Genomic DNA, 14,927 nt, shown 5'->3' with positions numbered 1-14,927 from the left:
TCTGATAACGGCGCTATAGCCGCTGTCAGCAGACTACGCAACATCTGAAAGAGGCATCGGTGGTGGCGAGGGTAATGACCGTTTGATAACCGCTGTGAAACAGGGGTCGGCGGTGGCGAGGAGGAGCCCTGGGTCGGCAGTGAGGAAATCGGCTTCACCTGAATGAAAATTGGGGAGGGGGGTGAGACATATACTGCTTCTCATATATGCCGCACCTGGTTACCTCGTGTTATTAAGACGGCGTCTATCCGATTTCTCCATTTCGACATGGTCAAAACTCAGTCGGCACTCAGACGACAACCAAAGAATCCGTCACGAGAAAGCTTCGCGTTCAACCGTCGTTAGACGGAGGGGTGCATGATTTTTTAAGAGCGAATGCTCTTTATAAGCGACCCCAAACCATCCACCGCCGGCGGCGGCGGCGGCGGCGGCGTCGGCGGCGTTGGCGTCCGCAGTGCTCCTCTACATTTAAAAAAGAAACAGCATCCGGCGCCAGGTTTCGACCCGAGGACTTTGCGGCCGCAGCGCGACGCGCTACCGACTAAGCCACGGAAGCCACGCTGATATCAGAGTGAGTAACGCGCCTTATATCTTTAACGCATTCAAACTACGTCGTCAGCGGCGTGCGTTGGCGACTCAGCGGCGTTATAGCGGCTTGATAACTGCGTGGTGTACACGTGATACTACAAACCCGATGGAAGAGATGGAAGAGAAGGCGGTGGGCTGCGGGGGCCGAGCGCAAGCGCCGCAAGCGGGTCGACAACCGTGCATTCGCACTTTCACATTCTCCCCCTCGGGGAAATGCGGGGGAATTTTAAATTTTTCACGCGTAGTGGGTGGCAACACAGTGTTTGAAAACATGTCTTGGTCGCGTACACCAGCGCATTATCACGGAGTTCCCCTGGGTAGCTATCGGGATAGCGGCGAGTACTGGGAATCCGAGACGGCGGAGCTTCGGGAAAAAACAGAAGTTTTGGGGGGCGGTCGCACATCGTAGGTTATCGCACATGCCACAGGATGCAGCCTTTTTCTTTTGACAACGCTGTGTTACGCGATGCAGGTGCTTTATTGTCCACGGGTCCATGTGCAGGGAATACACCGAGTATTCGCAGTGTTCATTTGACCATCGGTGTGAAAGCGTTCGAATCGTTGCAATCTTTTTCGTCGAGTAAGGCACTAGGGTGTTGGCCTGCGTCACTTATTTGTTCGTCAACTTCTGAACCGGTTTACGTTTTTGCGTGATATGCGTTATCCATTTCTTCTCACTTTCATGCAGACTACGCTAGTAAATGTGTTGCCCGTGTATATTGCTTCTGTAAATGAGAGATGTGGTGCCGTACAAGACTATATAGAGGAAATGGTGGAGTCTATTCGGTAAGGTTCGATTTTCAGCAGGGTATTTAACAACTGTTTCGAGAAAAACCATTGCAAACAATTTGAAGGAAATGCTGTTCCGGGCACCACGTCATCGCGAAGGGTTAAGTTCTGTTCCTGGACAGGATGCGTTATCCCCTGTAGAAAAATGGCAGTCCCAGCATATGCGAAAACTTTCTTTTTTAAGTTACATACAGGAACGCTGCAGGCTAAAGCATGGATGGAGAAGGGTCTGCTTATTGGTTCGTCTAACGTGTGGACGTGGTGTGCGAAAGCCGAAACAGTGAAACATGTTTTCACCTAGAGCTGGGTCATCCTATTTTTTTGGGGACGTCTTACAGAGAATGTTAAAGACCTGTCCATTTCAGCGCATGGCATACAGTTCTTTCCTGTTGAGAGGAGCTGATGTCCCATATGATTTGATTATGGCGCTGGGGTTACATGCCATTTGGAGGTCCAGAATAGTTGTACGACATGCGGATCTTAACACGCTTACACGGAGCAAGTATTTCGCACAAAATGTCAGGCTGCTGTACGAGGTGTACAAGCTACAGGACTCTGAACTGGAATGGCTACCTGCCTTTAAAGAGTTAGTGTACATTTGAGGTTTATTGTAAGTTCTTACATCAGCCAAAGCTCGGCAGGCGGTTGTTACAGCGAAACTGTTTATGGCAAGGATCCAGCAGATTATTTCCGGTGTGAGAGCGATGTAGACAAGAATCACACGTGAGCGTAGCGCCACCTCGCGGCGCCCACTCAACCCCCCCCCCCCCGAATCGTGAAACTGTCCATTACCCCTTCAGCGCATGGAAAAACTCAAAAAGGGTCCAGGGCCTTCATATTTCGGCGTAACACTGCTTATAATGCCCCTGAAAAACGTATTTCCAACAATGCATTTGTGATTAGATGTCGTTGTAAGCTGGCTTTCCCACATTGTGGGTTGCACAGTGAAACATCACCATCTACGGAGGGTGTATGGTTACAGAAAATGGCTTTAGCTCCTGTGTAGTCGAAAGTACCCAAAGACAAATTATATGACAATTAGCCGCTAAGACGGTTCTGCCGAGTTTAATTTACTTTTCATAATTAGTTCACCATGCAGTTGTTAACGTTAAAGAATTACGGTCTACTACCAATGCAGGACCATCTACGAAAGGAGTATCGGTACAGAATACAGCTGTAACTTGTTTTCCTGTAACTATGCGGAAACAAATTATATGACAATTAGCTTCAGAAGCGACACTAACATTATGCACCACAGCTTCGCTGGTCATCCTTCACAAAGTGGAAGGGCACTGATTTTTTTATATTTATCCTTCACTTGTGTTTGTACAAAAACGTAATAAAAAACACGGCTGAGTGGTAGAGCAATCGAATGCATATCGAGATGTTGTGCTTTCGAATGCTGATAGAAAGCACACGTTGAACTCTCATTGACAGATTGGCTCTTTAACAGCTGTCACTGTGTATAAGTTAACGACCTTAATTCCTCTTTGGGTAAGGTCTTTGTTTTATTCTAAGCTCTGTTATGAATTATTAGTCTGGGAAACAACGACGTCAGGAAATTATAATAAAATAATTGTACTCCAGAAGAAAGTACTTAGGTATTTTGAAAACTATCACGGAAACTACCAGAATCTGCCAGCATCGTTTTTGAAGCACGACATATTAAAGCAGAACAGCTTTACTATTTTAAACGGATTCAGTACATACAACAAAATATAATGTACATGCCGGGCGTAGATCAAGATTTTTGTTATTCACTATGACAAAAAAAGGGGCGAATGCCCCAAACCAGGACAAATTATGGGAAACACGCAACTGCATACCACTCCCTTCATACTAAACAAATTAGATGGCAAAATAGATTTAACGCGTTCAGGAAATGTGTTTAAACAGGATATTAAACATGTATTAAAGTCGCTACATCTGCACTACACCAATAGATATTGCCTATCATTTTCGTTCACATGAACTCGATGAGATTTCTTTTTATTTTTGTGAATAGCGTAACCGTGCATGGGAAAACGTACACAGTTGTAAGGTTATATGCTGTACCATAAAGAATTTATTTCTCCTTTTTTGTATCTCGCCCTTGTGTTGTATAACCTAATTCCCATCTAGGTAATGCCCTGACGGGCCTCTAGGGTACTCAAATAAAATAACTAAATAAATAAATGTACTGTTTGTGTAACTCTTTGATCAGTTATATAACTTTCTTTGCATTGGTTTTTAGAGCTGCTTTAAAACATGAGATCTTTCTCGTATTTATTGTTGATGCAGCTTTTCTTGATGTTCTTTTTCTAGAACAGTTGCTTTATAGTTTTTGTAAACTTGCTCACGACAGGCCGACGAACTGTCTATCTCGGTTTTGTTTCTATTTTGCGTAGCTTGTACAAGCACAGCTGTTGAACTGCAGATGGGAAGAGTCCTCGTCAGGCGCTTTAGCCTTTAGTCTCTGTCCCTGCACAGGAAGAAGTCTTAGTGCCCCACATCGTGGCCCGGGGGCATAGCTCAGTGGTAGAGCATTCGACTGCAGATCGAGAGGTCCCCGGTTCAAACCCGGGTGCCCCCTGAGCGGTAGTTTTTGTTTCTTTTCCCGGTAATATGACTCTCAGGAAGAAGTCTTAGTGCTCGACATCGTGGCCCGGGGGCATAGCTCAGTGGTAGAGCATTCGACTGCAGATCGAGAGGTCCCCGGTTCAAACCCGGGTGCCCCCTGAGCGGTAGTTTTTGTTTCTTTTCCCGGTAATATGACTCTCAGGAAGAAGTCTTAGTGCTCGACATCGTGGCCCGGGGGCATAGCTCAGTGGTAGAGCATTCGACTGCAGATCGAGAGGTCCCCGGTTCAAACCCGGGTGCCCCCTGAGCGGTAGTTTTTGTTTCTTTTCCCGGTAATATGACTCTCAGGAAGAAGTCTTAGTGCTCGACATCGTGGCCCGGGGGCATAGCTCAGTGGTAGAGCATTCGACTGCAGATCGAGAGGTCCCCGGTTCAAACCCGGGTGCCCCCTGAGCGGTAGTTTTTGTTTCTTTTCCCGGTAATATGACTCTCAGGAAGAAGTCTTAGTGCTCGACATCGTGGCCCGGAGGCATAGCTCAGTGGTAGAGCATTCGACTGCAGATCGAGAGGTCCCCGGTTCAAACCCGGGTGCCCCCTGAGCAATGGTTTTTGTTTCTTTTCCCGGTAAGATGACTCTCAGGAAGAAGTCTTAGTGCTCGACATCGCGGCCCGGGGGCATAGCTCAGTGGTAGAGCATTCGACTGCAGATCGAGGGGTCCCCGGTTCAAACCCGGGTGCCCCCTGAGCGGCAGTTTTTGTTTCTTTTCCCGGTAATATGACTCTCAGGAAGAAGTCTTAGTGCTCGACATCGTGGCCCGGGGGCATAGCTCAGTGGTAGAACATTCGACTGCAGATCGGGAGGTCCCCGGTTCAAACCCGAGTGCCCCCTGAGCGGTAGTTTTTGTTTCTTTTCCCGGTAATATGACTCTCAGGAAGAAGTCTTAGTGCTCGACATCGTGGGCCGGGGGCATAGCTCAGTGGTAGAGCATTCGACTGCAGATCGAGAGGTCCCCGGTTCAAACCCGGGTGCCCCCTGAGCGGTAGTTTTTGTTTCTTTTCCCGGTAATATGACTCTCAGGAAGAAGTCTTAGTGCTCGACATCGTGGCCCGGGGGCATAGCTCAGTGGTAGAGCATTCGACTGCAGATCGAGAGGTCCCCGGTTCAAACCCGGGTGCCCCCTGAGCGGTAGTTTTTGTTTCTTTTCCCGGTAATATGACTCTCAGGAAGAAGTCTTAGTGCTCGACATCGTGGCCCGGGGGCATAGCTCAGTGGGATTCTACTTCCGGCTTCCGAGCGGAGCGGTCGCAGAATGTCTGGCTCCAGCAATGGGGCGTTTTCAGCGAGCCTTTCGGGCCGCGGCAACAGGATTGAAGATGACTCTCAGGAATATGCTATCGTTTTGCCACCACTGCCAACAGGACCAGTTGTTTTAAACACAGTTTTTTTCCATGCCGATATGAGGGGACGGCCTTATCACGTCGAACATTTCCGAGACGCGCTAGTGGAAAGAGGCCTGCTTGGCGAAGTGCTCGCGCTCGGCCCGTATCAGATGAACCACATCTGGGCCGCAACTTTCAAGACTCCGGACGCCTCACAGAAAATGCTCACCGAGACAGAAATTGTTGTGAAAGGACGAAAGTGTGTTGTTATCAACCCGTGCAACCGTGACGTCCGTGTGAAGCTTCACTGGTTGCTTCACCACGTACGAGACGACGACATCAGAGTGGCTTTCTCCCCGTACGGCAGCATCATCGAGGTGAGCAGGGAAAAGTGGCGCGCGGAGGGTTGTGGCAGCCAGTGCAGCATGACACGTGTAGGCGTGCTCAGGCTCAAGGCTGGTGTGTCGCCCGAGGACATCCCTCATGAACTACGTATCGCCGGTGCCAAGGCGCTTGTGGTGGTGCCAGGAAGGGCCCCGCTCTGCCTTCGGTGCCAACGCACAGGCCACATCAGGCGTGAGTGCCGCGTTCCGCGGTGCACCTCATGCCGCCGCTTTGGGCACGAAATGGCTGAATGTGTGAAAACCTATGCGACTGCTGCCTCCCGGACGTACAATGAAGACAAGCGTGAGCTCGTGATGGACGAGGCCGAAGCGGAGGAAATGTCTGGTGAGGAAACCAAGGATACGCCCCCTGAGCCAACGCCCACTAAGCAAGTCAAGGACCAACACACTGCTCCCAAAGAAGATCCAAGCACCGAAAACAATCAGCTTGAAGCTGCACATGCATCGCAAGCTGACGACGTTGGAAAAGGACAGCGCGATGCCACCACGACAGGCGCGGTTTCAACTACTGAGGAGCCAGAGCCCATGGACAACCAGGAATCCGGCGCCAGCAACACCACGGCCAAGCGTCAGCGAGAGGGAAACAATGGCGACGGCGTGAGCACGGAGGTCACGGTTCCCGATGAACCGCCACCGAAGTCGGCGCCAGGACGACGCTCATCATTTAAGCCGAAACCAACGATACCACCAGACCGAAGGACCGCTTCGACACCGTGGGCGACGAAGCCACCATAACTGAAAATGCTGTGCGCACCCGGACAATCGGCACGACACACGCGGGATGCCACGCACCGGGATCGTGGTGTCGAGGTATGTGAAGCAGCCGCCTCCAATAAGCGAACAATACTTTCGGAAAGACAATACGTAGCTCTGAGTGCGCTGTCACATGCTTCGACTGAAAGGTGAGCATTGTCTGTGAGGTCCACTTGCTCCATTTTTTCCCATGGCGCCAAATGTAAAGGCTAACCTTCGCGTAGGCACGTTGAACGTGCGCGGATTGTCGGCGAAAAGGCGGCAGCATCAAGTCAAACGCCTCCTCATAGAGAACAGCCTAGACATTCTTGCAGTGCAAGAAACTAAAATTGAAAGCGAAGAGCAAACGGATCGCATGGTGCTTGTTTACGGTGCATTGTACAATGTTTGCGTTTCCCATGCGGTAGGCACGTCTGGTGGATGCGCATTGTTTCTCAGTAAGGCTATCGGCATTGATGTTGAGCATGTTGTCGCATGTAGTGAAGGCCGCATGATTGTGTGTGATTTTCGCTTTAGCGGTTCAAACTGGCGGGTTGTATGTGTGTATGCCCCTACCCGATCGAATGACAGACAGAAATTTTTTGAGAAAATTGAGCCCTACCTTAACTGCGAGAGAAATGTTTTTCTGCTAGGCGATTTCATTTGCGTCTGTAACCCACCCGATAGAGTTGCAAATTTGCCCATCCGCGATACGAGCGCTTTGTACCTCAATTCGGTGATGCAAGAACTAAACTTTGAAGATGTGGGCTGCCTACTATCGGGCGGGAAACCCACCGAGTATACACATTTTCAAGGACATAGCCATTCCAGGCTAGACAGGATATACGTATCCGCGTGTCTGGTGCCTTTATGCTGCGATTATGAGGTCAAACACATAAGTTTCAGCGATCACAGCTTAGTGACGTTAGACCTGGGATATGGCAAAAGAAAACATAAATTCAACTGGTCTTTGTGGAAGTTTAATGCAAAGCTTCTCCAAGACGACGCTTTCGTCGATAAAGTAAGTCAAAAACTGAAAGCGCTGTTGGACGCAGAGCAAACGGACATCACACCAAAGTGGGAAAACTTTAAACATGAAGTTAAAATAGACGCTATTGAAAGGTCTTCCACACTACGGCATGAGGAGAGGAAAAAAGAAAAAGAACTACAGCTACAACTCGAATTTCTTTTAAGCGTCGAAACAACACAGCCGGGGAAGTTCACAGAAGCTATTAGAGAGGTGAAGGCGCAACTTGAACTGATAGATGCAGATAGATACAGAGGGGCTGCAATACGCGCCCGGGCAGAAAAATTATGGTTAGGAGAAGCGCCAACAAAGCGCTCGCTAGGCGAAGAAAAAAGATACGCAAGGCAGAATGAAATCACGGCAATAGACTACAGCGGACAAGTTACGCAAGACAGCGATACGATCTGCCAAGCGTTCGTACAGCACTATCACGAACTGCTAGGGAAGGGGCGGGACCTTGAAGACGGGTTTAAAAGCTGCTTCTTATCGACGATGCCTAAGTTAGACGACAAAGTAACAGAATACCTGGAAGGTCCAATAAGTGTATTCGAAATTGAGAAGGCCATTGACGAACTGAGTACGGGAAAATCCCCTGGACCGGATGGCTTAGGGGCCAGTTTCTACAAAGCGTTTAAGGGTGAACTGGGACTGATCCTTTACGCCGTGTTAAAGGAATCATATCAGAAAAAAATGTTGCCAAAATCGTTTAGACACTCGCATGTCGTTCTAATTCCAAAGAGCAACGACCCGATTAAGTTATTGTCAGTTAAGGGCTTTCGCCCTATTAGTCTCACCAACGTCGATTATAAAATTTTTATGAAGGTTTTAGCGAGTAGGTTGCAAGCAGTAATAACATATATTGTGGGGCCACACCAAACGTGTGGAATAAAAGGGCGCTCTATTCAGACCAACATTCATGTGGCCAGGAGCATCCTAGAGTGCGTGGACTCGCTGGGTGGGCACGTCGCTGTTCTACAGCTTGACTTAGAAAAGGCGTTCGATCGCGTTTCACACAAAATTCTTTTTGATATTCTGGAGCACGTGAATGTCGGTTCCGTCATCTTAGAAGGCGTCAGAATGAGCTACTCGGACTGCTCAGCCAGTCTTATTATAAACAAGAAAATAACCAGCAGCTTCCAAATCCTGTCATCCGTTAAACAAGGATGCCCTCTGGCACCTTTACTCTTTGCCCTCTACCTCGAGCCTTTTTGTTTGAAGGTAATTTGCAATGACAGCGTGCGCGGTTTTAGACTTCATGAAAGTGAGGTCAAAATTCTCGCCTATGCTGACGACGTGGCCCTTATGTGTGCTGACAAAGAAAGCGTTCTCGAAGCAGTGAATGATGCGGTCATGTTTTGCAAACAGACCGGTAGTGAGATCAACTGGGATAAAACCACAGGGTTTTGGCACGGTGCGTGGGACAGCACTCCAGCCTCTTTTGCAAATGCACAGTGGACCACTATACCCTCACGATACCTGGGAGTGCCGCTTGACCAGTATCGTGACACGAACGAATACTGGGCAGCAGAGACAGAACGGGTGAGGGGGAAAGCAGGTAAATGGGGCGGTCGGGATTTATCAATGTTCGGCCGTGCAACTGTGTGCAATTTGTTTCTGGTGGCCAAAATTTGGTATGTACTGCAAGTGCTATACATGACAAGGCTTCATGTGCAAAAGTTGCATAGAGTCTTTGCCGTATTCGTCTGGGGTTCCACGTGGGAGCGCACAAGTCGCACAAACCTGTTCCGTTCCGTGAGAAGTGGCGGCTTGGGTTTGGTACACTTATTCTTAAGACAAGTTGTCTCACGTTTTGTTTTTCTACGCGACCAAAGAGATGTCTTTTTGCGCAGTGTAATTCAACTCAGGCTGCGTGATGTTTTGCCAGACTTTGTCGTGTCGTCTTATGTTGTGGGGGGATCGACTGCACGGGGCTATTTAAGAGAAGTTGTTCTGGCATACCAGTTCTTAAAGGCGCGGTTTTCAATAGAATACCTCAGTACTGTACACCGAAGACGACTGTACAAAGATTTGATTGACGTGACACTGCCGGTGCCTTTGTACCGGTCCCTACATTGCGCAGGCCCAGGACAAGACGTTCTAAAAAGAGTTAAAAAAATGCCAGTCCGGTCCTCAACGAAGTCCTTTTTCTTTCAACTGCACAGCGGTACTTTGCCAGTGAAACCTTGGCTTCAAGAGAAAGGGCTTTATGTTCCCTGGGGCATCGACTGCATTATCTGTCGTAAACCGGAGACAATCGAGCACATATTTCTTGACTGCAGCGATGCCGTATTTCACTGGGACATCCTGCAAAGAACTTTAAAAAAAGATCTACCAATAAGCCCTTATGGCATACGGTTTTTGCCAACCGAAAACGACGAAGGTGTGCCTTATGACATGTTCCTTGTCCTCAGCCTGCACAGTATATGGAAAACGCGTATGGCAGTGCGTCACGCTGATGTCAACGCACGCCCGGCGAGGGAATACTTCAAGGAAAGCGTCGCTTTTGTAAGAGATGTTTTCGAGGCCCAGAGTGAACCACCAGCGTGGATGAACGTATTGAACGAACTGGTATCCCTCAAGCAGTTTTAACCCACACGCACTTGCCAGAGGTCGGCAAGTGCTTTTAAGCTTGTGTTGTGCAAAAGTTGTATTGCATGTTTTGTACCAAGCCGGTAATAAAGAAAAAAAAAAAAAAAGGGGGGCATAGCTCAGTGGTAGAGCATTCGACTGCAGATCGAGAGGTCCCCGGTTCAAACCCGGGTGCCCCCTGAGCGGTAGTTTTTGTTTCTTTTCCCGGTAATATGACTCTCAGGAAGAAGTCTTAGTGCTCGACATCGTGGCCCGGGGGCATAGCTCACCAGTCTCTCCCCAGCTCTCAGAGGGTGCAGTCATGCACAAAGACGGCTCCTCGTGAGCGGAAGGCGCGAGCGCGCCGAACCGGTCCTCTGCGCCACCCGAAGTGCCCGCCGCTCGGACGGGCTACCGTACCCTGCTTCCCACCCTGCCGACGGGTAAGCTAAGTGAAAACTCGGTGTTTTTGCATGGCGACCCGTCGGCACGGCCGTACAAGATCGACGACGTTGCAGTGGCTCTCAGCGCTGTGACTGACTTGAAGAAGATCACCGGCCTAGGACCTTTTCAGTTTAACCATGTATGGCTGGTTACGTTCCAGTCGCCCGAAGAAATGAAAGAACTGGCCTCGAAGGGGGAAATCGAGGCGAAAGGAAAAAGGTGCCTGGTCATTGACCAGAACAATCAGGAAAAGACAGTGAAGCTCCACTGGGTACCCACAACCGTGCCAAACGAACTTCTGGTGCACCACCTGGAACGCTTCGGTGTCGTCAAAAGTGTTTCGTTCGAGAAGTGGCGACGCCCAAACATAGACCACATGGGAAGCACCACGAGGGTGGTGCAGATCGTGCCGAGGGACGCGAACTCCCTTGATGCGATACCCGACCAGGTCACCATCTACGGAAACCTGGTCCTAATAGAAGTACCCGGCCGGCCTGCCATGTGCCTGCGCTGCCAATTGCGCGGCCACATGCGCCGGCAGTGTACAACGCCCTGGTGTCGCGTCTGTCGCACGTTTGGGCACGACAGCGCTGCGTGTGTGCAAAGCTACGCCGCCAAGGCCAGAGGCAAGCGCGCGGAACAACCTCTCGATGAGTTTATGGACATCGAAGAAATGCAAGAAACAACGAACCCACAGCCTTCCTCCCAGGCAAAGGGCGTTCAACCCGCCAAGGAAAATGAAAAAAGGAATGAAGGCGCCGACAACGTCTCCCCCCCTGGCGAGACCTTGGATACAGCTGCGGGGAAGGAGGGAGGTGTCCCCGACTTGCCACTGGAGAATGACGGAGCCGCAACCCCCCGCCCCCTTCTTCAAAACGCCGCCGGAACCGAGCAAGAACAGGCAGCGGAGGGGGAAAACGAGCAGGAAACCAGCCGAGAAGAAAAGAACGCGGCGCCGGCGCCCATCAGCGACCCGTGCCCCTCCACCTCAGTAGCCAGCCAGGGAGCACCTCAAGAGAGAAGAGTCGAAACACGACGTCAGGCACGAGCCAAGCAAGCCGCCACCACCCCAGACGGTCAGGAGGGGAAGAGGCCCACCACAAAAGACGCACCACCGAGAATTCCTGAACAGCTCAGGGGGGAACAGAAAACAGCCCCAGCGCAAGACGGCAGGACCGCCTCCCCCACCGGCTGTGCGGACACGACACCGCGCGACAATGGCAGCGGTTGCGGCTGAGCGGATAATCGGTAAGCCCTCACCCCACGATGACAGCCCCCCTCAACGCGGTTAAAATAGCTACTATTAACGTAGTTAGCCTAATTTCTTCCAAGCGTAAGAACTGGCTGCTCGACCTTTTAAACAACGAGAATATCGATGTTGCCCTTTTGCAAGAAACCAAGTTATCATCAATCGAAGACAGCCAAAATTTTGTACGCCTATTCGGCCACAAATTCTGGTGCTTCCACACCTTAACTTCAGCCCGCGCAGGCGGTACAGCCATTTTAATACGGAAAAACCCTTCCCTCAAAATTGTTGACTGCGAGCTCGCAGAAAACGGCCGTTTTTGCCTCGTTGATGTCCTCGTGGGGAGCGAGCTGGTGCGATTCGCGTGTGTCTACGCCCCCAATGAAACAGCAGCTCGCTCGGACCTGTTTAACGCCCTGCGGCCTTACTTGTGTGTGTCTGGGGCAGTTTTCCTTGGGGGTGACTTCAACTGTGTGTTGAGGGCTAACGACAGAACAGGGAAAGGTGGTGGCGTCGACGCATCGTCCCGTGTTTTGAGCGCAGTCCTACGGGACAGCGACCTGTCCGACGTAGCCTTGGGGCGCAGCTGGCCAACCGAACGCTACACGCGCTGGCAGGGCTCGTCCCACGCGCGTCTGGACCGGATCTACGTGTCGGGGGAAGGGGTTACACGAGTGTCCGACTACACCGTCACTCCCATCTCGTTCTCGGACCACGGCCTCGTAACGTGCACCGTGGCCCTTAACACATACACGGCTAAGCAGAACTCAAGTACCCGATGGCTAATGAACTCCACAGTACTTAAAAACGAGACATTTGTCGAAAACACTCAAAAAGAAATTGAAGCACTTTGGTCGGGAACCATTAGTGTGGAAAAGTGGGAAACTTTTAAAGCACGCATAAAAAGTTTTGCAGTCACCATAGGGCGCGAGGAGGCCGCACGAAAAAAAGAAAAAAAGGGCCGCCTCACGGAGACTCTCTGCGCGCTCATCGAGGCTGATGAAGAAAGACCAAGGGAGTTTAAAGACGATATCCGGTTAATTAAAGAAGAGCTCCGGGGAGAGCTTGAGAAGAGTTTTTGGGGAGCCCTGGTGCGGAGCAGGGAGCAAAAGGTAGAGTTCGAGGCAAGGCCATCGAAGCTTTTTGCAGCCTTCGAAAGGGAGAACTCGGCACAGAAAAACATCACGGAGGTCAAACATCCCGCAGGTGTGGCAAGAAGCAATGAGGAAGTCGCAAGAGCTTTCGCTGAATATTATGCAGAACTATTCTCTCGACGGTCAGTCCTAGATGCAACCCCAGCTGAAGTACTAAATCAAATTCCCAAAATACCTGAAGAAACCAAAGATTTGATCAACACCCCCATAACAGAAGCGGAAATAGAGCGTACCATCAAGAGCCTACCGCGGAACAAATCTCCTGGACCGGATGGTATCATCTCAGAGTTCTATATAGCCTTTAGAAAGGAACTGAGCCCCATCCTAGCCATGGTCTTCGAAGAAATAAGAAAGCAGAAGCGCCTGCCATCCTCCATGCGGACAAGCCACCTGGCCTTAATCCCCAAAAAAGTACCCACCGATTCTATCCCCGACGTTACCGATTACCGTCCGATCAGCCTTCTCTCAACGGACTACAAGATCCTGGCCCGAGTTCTCGCCAGACGGCTGGAGAGTGCACTAAGCGCTGTAGTTGGTCCTCACCAGACATGCGGTTTCAAGGGGCGGTCCATCAATTCCAACCTACATCGCATGAGGGTAGCCATCGAGGCGGCTGAATCAGGTCTGCTACCTTTGGCCATCGTTCAACTGGACCTGAGGAAAGCGTTCGATCAGGTGGACCACAATTTTCTACTGGATCTCCTCCAACACTGCGGAATCGGTGACACAATGATCGATTGGATCAAAACTTGCTACGAGGACATATCTACCTGCGTAGTAACAAATAGGTCTGTGGGAACGCCCATAGACATCCACAGGTCGATGCGCCAGGGGTGCCCCATGTCACCCATCCTATTCACCCTCTATATTGAGCCACTTTGCCGTATGGCCCTTGCATCCGAGGTCATCAATGGCCTGAAGATGGGAGACGAGGAGCTCCGTGTTCTCGCCTATGCGGACGACGTGGCCTTCATCTGCACTCGTGGATCACAAGTGGGCGAGGTAATTAAACTAGCAAACCAGTTTTGCCGCTTTTCGGGAGCAGAGATAAATTTACTTAAGTCGAGGGGAGCCTGGTTGGGTGATTGGGCTTCCAAACCAAGTCACCTATTTGGAATGGCCTGGGAAGAGGAGATGTCCAATTACTTGGGAGTCAACCTCAACCAAAGCGTCGCAGTCAAAAATCGGTGGAAACCCAAGCTGTCAGCTGCGGAAAGAAAGCTGCAACCATGGAGAAATAGAAACATTGCTCTATTCACGAGGGCTCATGTGTGCAATGCGATTGCATACCCCGCAGTGCTGTACGGGGCCCGCATAACTTCCATCGACGCAGACACCCTGAATAGGCTGCACCGGTCCTGGGCGGTGTTTCTCTGGCGGTCCACATTCGAGCCCATGCGCCGCTCAAACCTCTTCTGGAGCCTAGAAAAGGGTGGATTTGGGCTCGTCAACGCGGAGCTCAAACTCACTATCCAACGATTCTTGTACTTTCTGGGTCTACGCGATCCGTTCCTAGTGGCAGCCACGCAGTGCCTGGGCACCAGACACTTGGCCCCGTGGCTTGCCACGACAGCATCACTCTGCTTTGACAGGCGCGGAACGAGGTTCTACAAAGAAATCGCGCTAGCCTTAGCCATGCTCGAGCAGCATTTCTCTTGGGATTATCTGCTCAAAACAAAACCCAGAAAACTATACTGGGACCTCGTGGAGAAGGTCCTGCCGCCCCCTCTCTACCGACAACCCCCAATACCTAACGATGTCTTGAAGCGAGTAAGACGACTCCCTGTGCCCACCGCCTCAAAGGACTTTTTCTTCCGCCTCCACATGGGGGTGCTGCCCGCAGAGGCACGTCTGGAGGATAAGGGTTTCTTTCTCCATGGCGGCGCGGGTTGTCTCCTCTGTGGAAAACGCGAGACGGCAGAACACGTCCTCACAGATTGTAACGCCGCCGCCGTCTTCTGGGACGAGCTGCAGACCGCGTACACCGAGCGATGGGACCTGTCGTGGTCAGGCCTCCGGCACCTGAGTGCGCCCAC

General features: G+C 50.8%; 10 non-coding genes across 10 annotated transcripts; all 10 read left to right on the top strand.

The window, feature by feature from the left end:
• Positions 1–3,877: 3,877 nt before the first annotated feature.
• On the top strand, positions 3,878–3,949 carry Trnac-gca (transfer RNA cysteine (anticodon GCA)). Its single transcript has one exon. It is a non-coding gene; the product is annotated as a tRNA-Cys (tRNA).
• A 74-nt stretch (positions 3,950–4,023) lies between these two features.
• Trnac-gca (transfer RNA cysteine (anticodon GCA)) lies at positions 4,024–4,095 on the top strand. Its single transcript has one exon. It is a non-coding gene; the product is annotated as a tRNA-Cys (tRNA).
• A 74-nt stretch (positions 4,096–4,169) lies between these two features.
• Trnac-gca (transfer RNA cysteine (anticodon GCA)) lies at positions 4,170–4,241 on the top strand. Its single transcript has one exon. It is a non-coding gene; the product is annotated as a tRNA-Cys (tRNA).
• Positions 4,242–4,315: 74 nt separating this feature from the next.
• Trnac-gca (transfer RNA cysteine (anticodon GCA)) lies at positions 4,316–4,387 on the top strand. Its single transcript has one exon. It is a non-coding gene; the product is annotated as a tRNA-Cys (tRNA).
• Positions 4,388–4,461: 74 nt separating this feature from the next.
• Positions 4,462–4,533, top strand: Trnac-gca (transfer RNA cysteine (anticodon GCA)). Its single transcript has one exon. It is a non-coding gene; the product is annotated as a tRNA-Cys (tRNA).
• Positions 4,534–4,607: 74 nt separating this feature from the next.
• Trnac-gca (transfer RNA cysteine (anticodon GCA)) lies at positions 4,608–4,679 on the top strand. Its single transcript has one exon. It is a non-coding gene; the product is annotated as a tRNA-Cys (tRNA).
• A 74-nt stretch (positions 4,680–4,753) lies between these two features.
• Trnac-gca (transfer RNA cysteine (anticodon GCA)) lies at positions 4,754–4,825 on the top strand. The gene has a single exon. It is a non-coding gene; the product is annotated as a tRNA-Cys (tRNA).
• A 74-nt stretch (positions 4,826–4,899) lies between these two features.
• On the top strand, positions 4,900–4,971 carry Trnac-gca (transfer RNA cysteine (anticodon GCA)). The gene has a single exon. It is a non-coding gene; the product is annotated as a tRNA-Cys (tRNA).
• Positions 4,972–5,045: 74 nt separating this feature from the next.
• Trnac-gca (transfer RNA cysteine (anticodon GCA)) lies at positions 5,046–5,117 on the top strand. The gene has a single exon. It is a non-coding gene; the product is annotated as a tRNA-Cys (tRNA).
• Positions 5,118–10,176: 5,059 nt separating this feature from the next.
• Trnac-gca (transfer RNA cysteine (anticodon GCA)) lies at positions 10,177–10,248 on the top strand. Its single transcript has one exon. It is a non-coding gene; the product is annotated as a tRNA-Cys (tRNA).
• The last annotated feature ends 4,679 nt before the right edge of the window (positions 10,249–14,927 follow it).

Source organism: Haemaphysalis longicornis, unplaced genomic scaffold, assembly GCF_048455015.1.
Source record: "Haemaphysalis longicornis isolate Haplotype H1 unplaced genomic scaffold, Haemaphysalis longicornis Haplotype H1 scaffold_1, whole genome shotgun sequence".
Taxonomy (NCBI): domain Eukaryota; kingdom Metazoa; phylum Arthropoda; class Arachnida; order Ixodida; family Ixodidae; genus Haemaphysalis; species Haemaphysalis longicornis.
The sequence above is the reverse complement of the archived record's forward strand: the minus strand, read 5'-3'. Positions and strand labels throughout refer to the sequence as shown.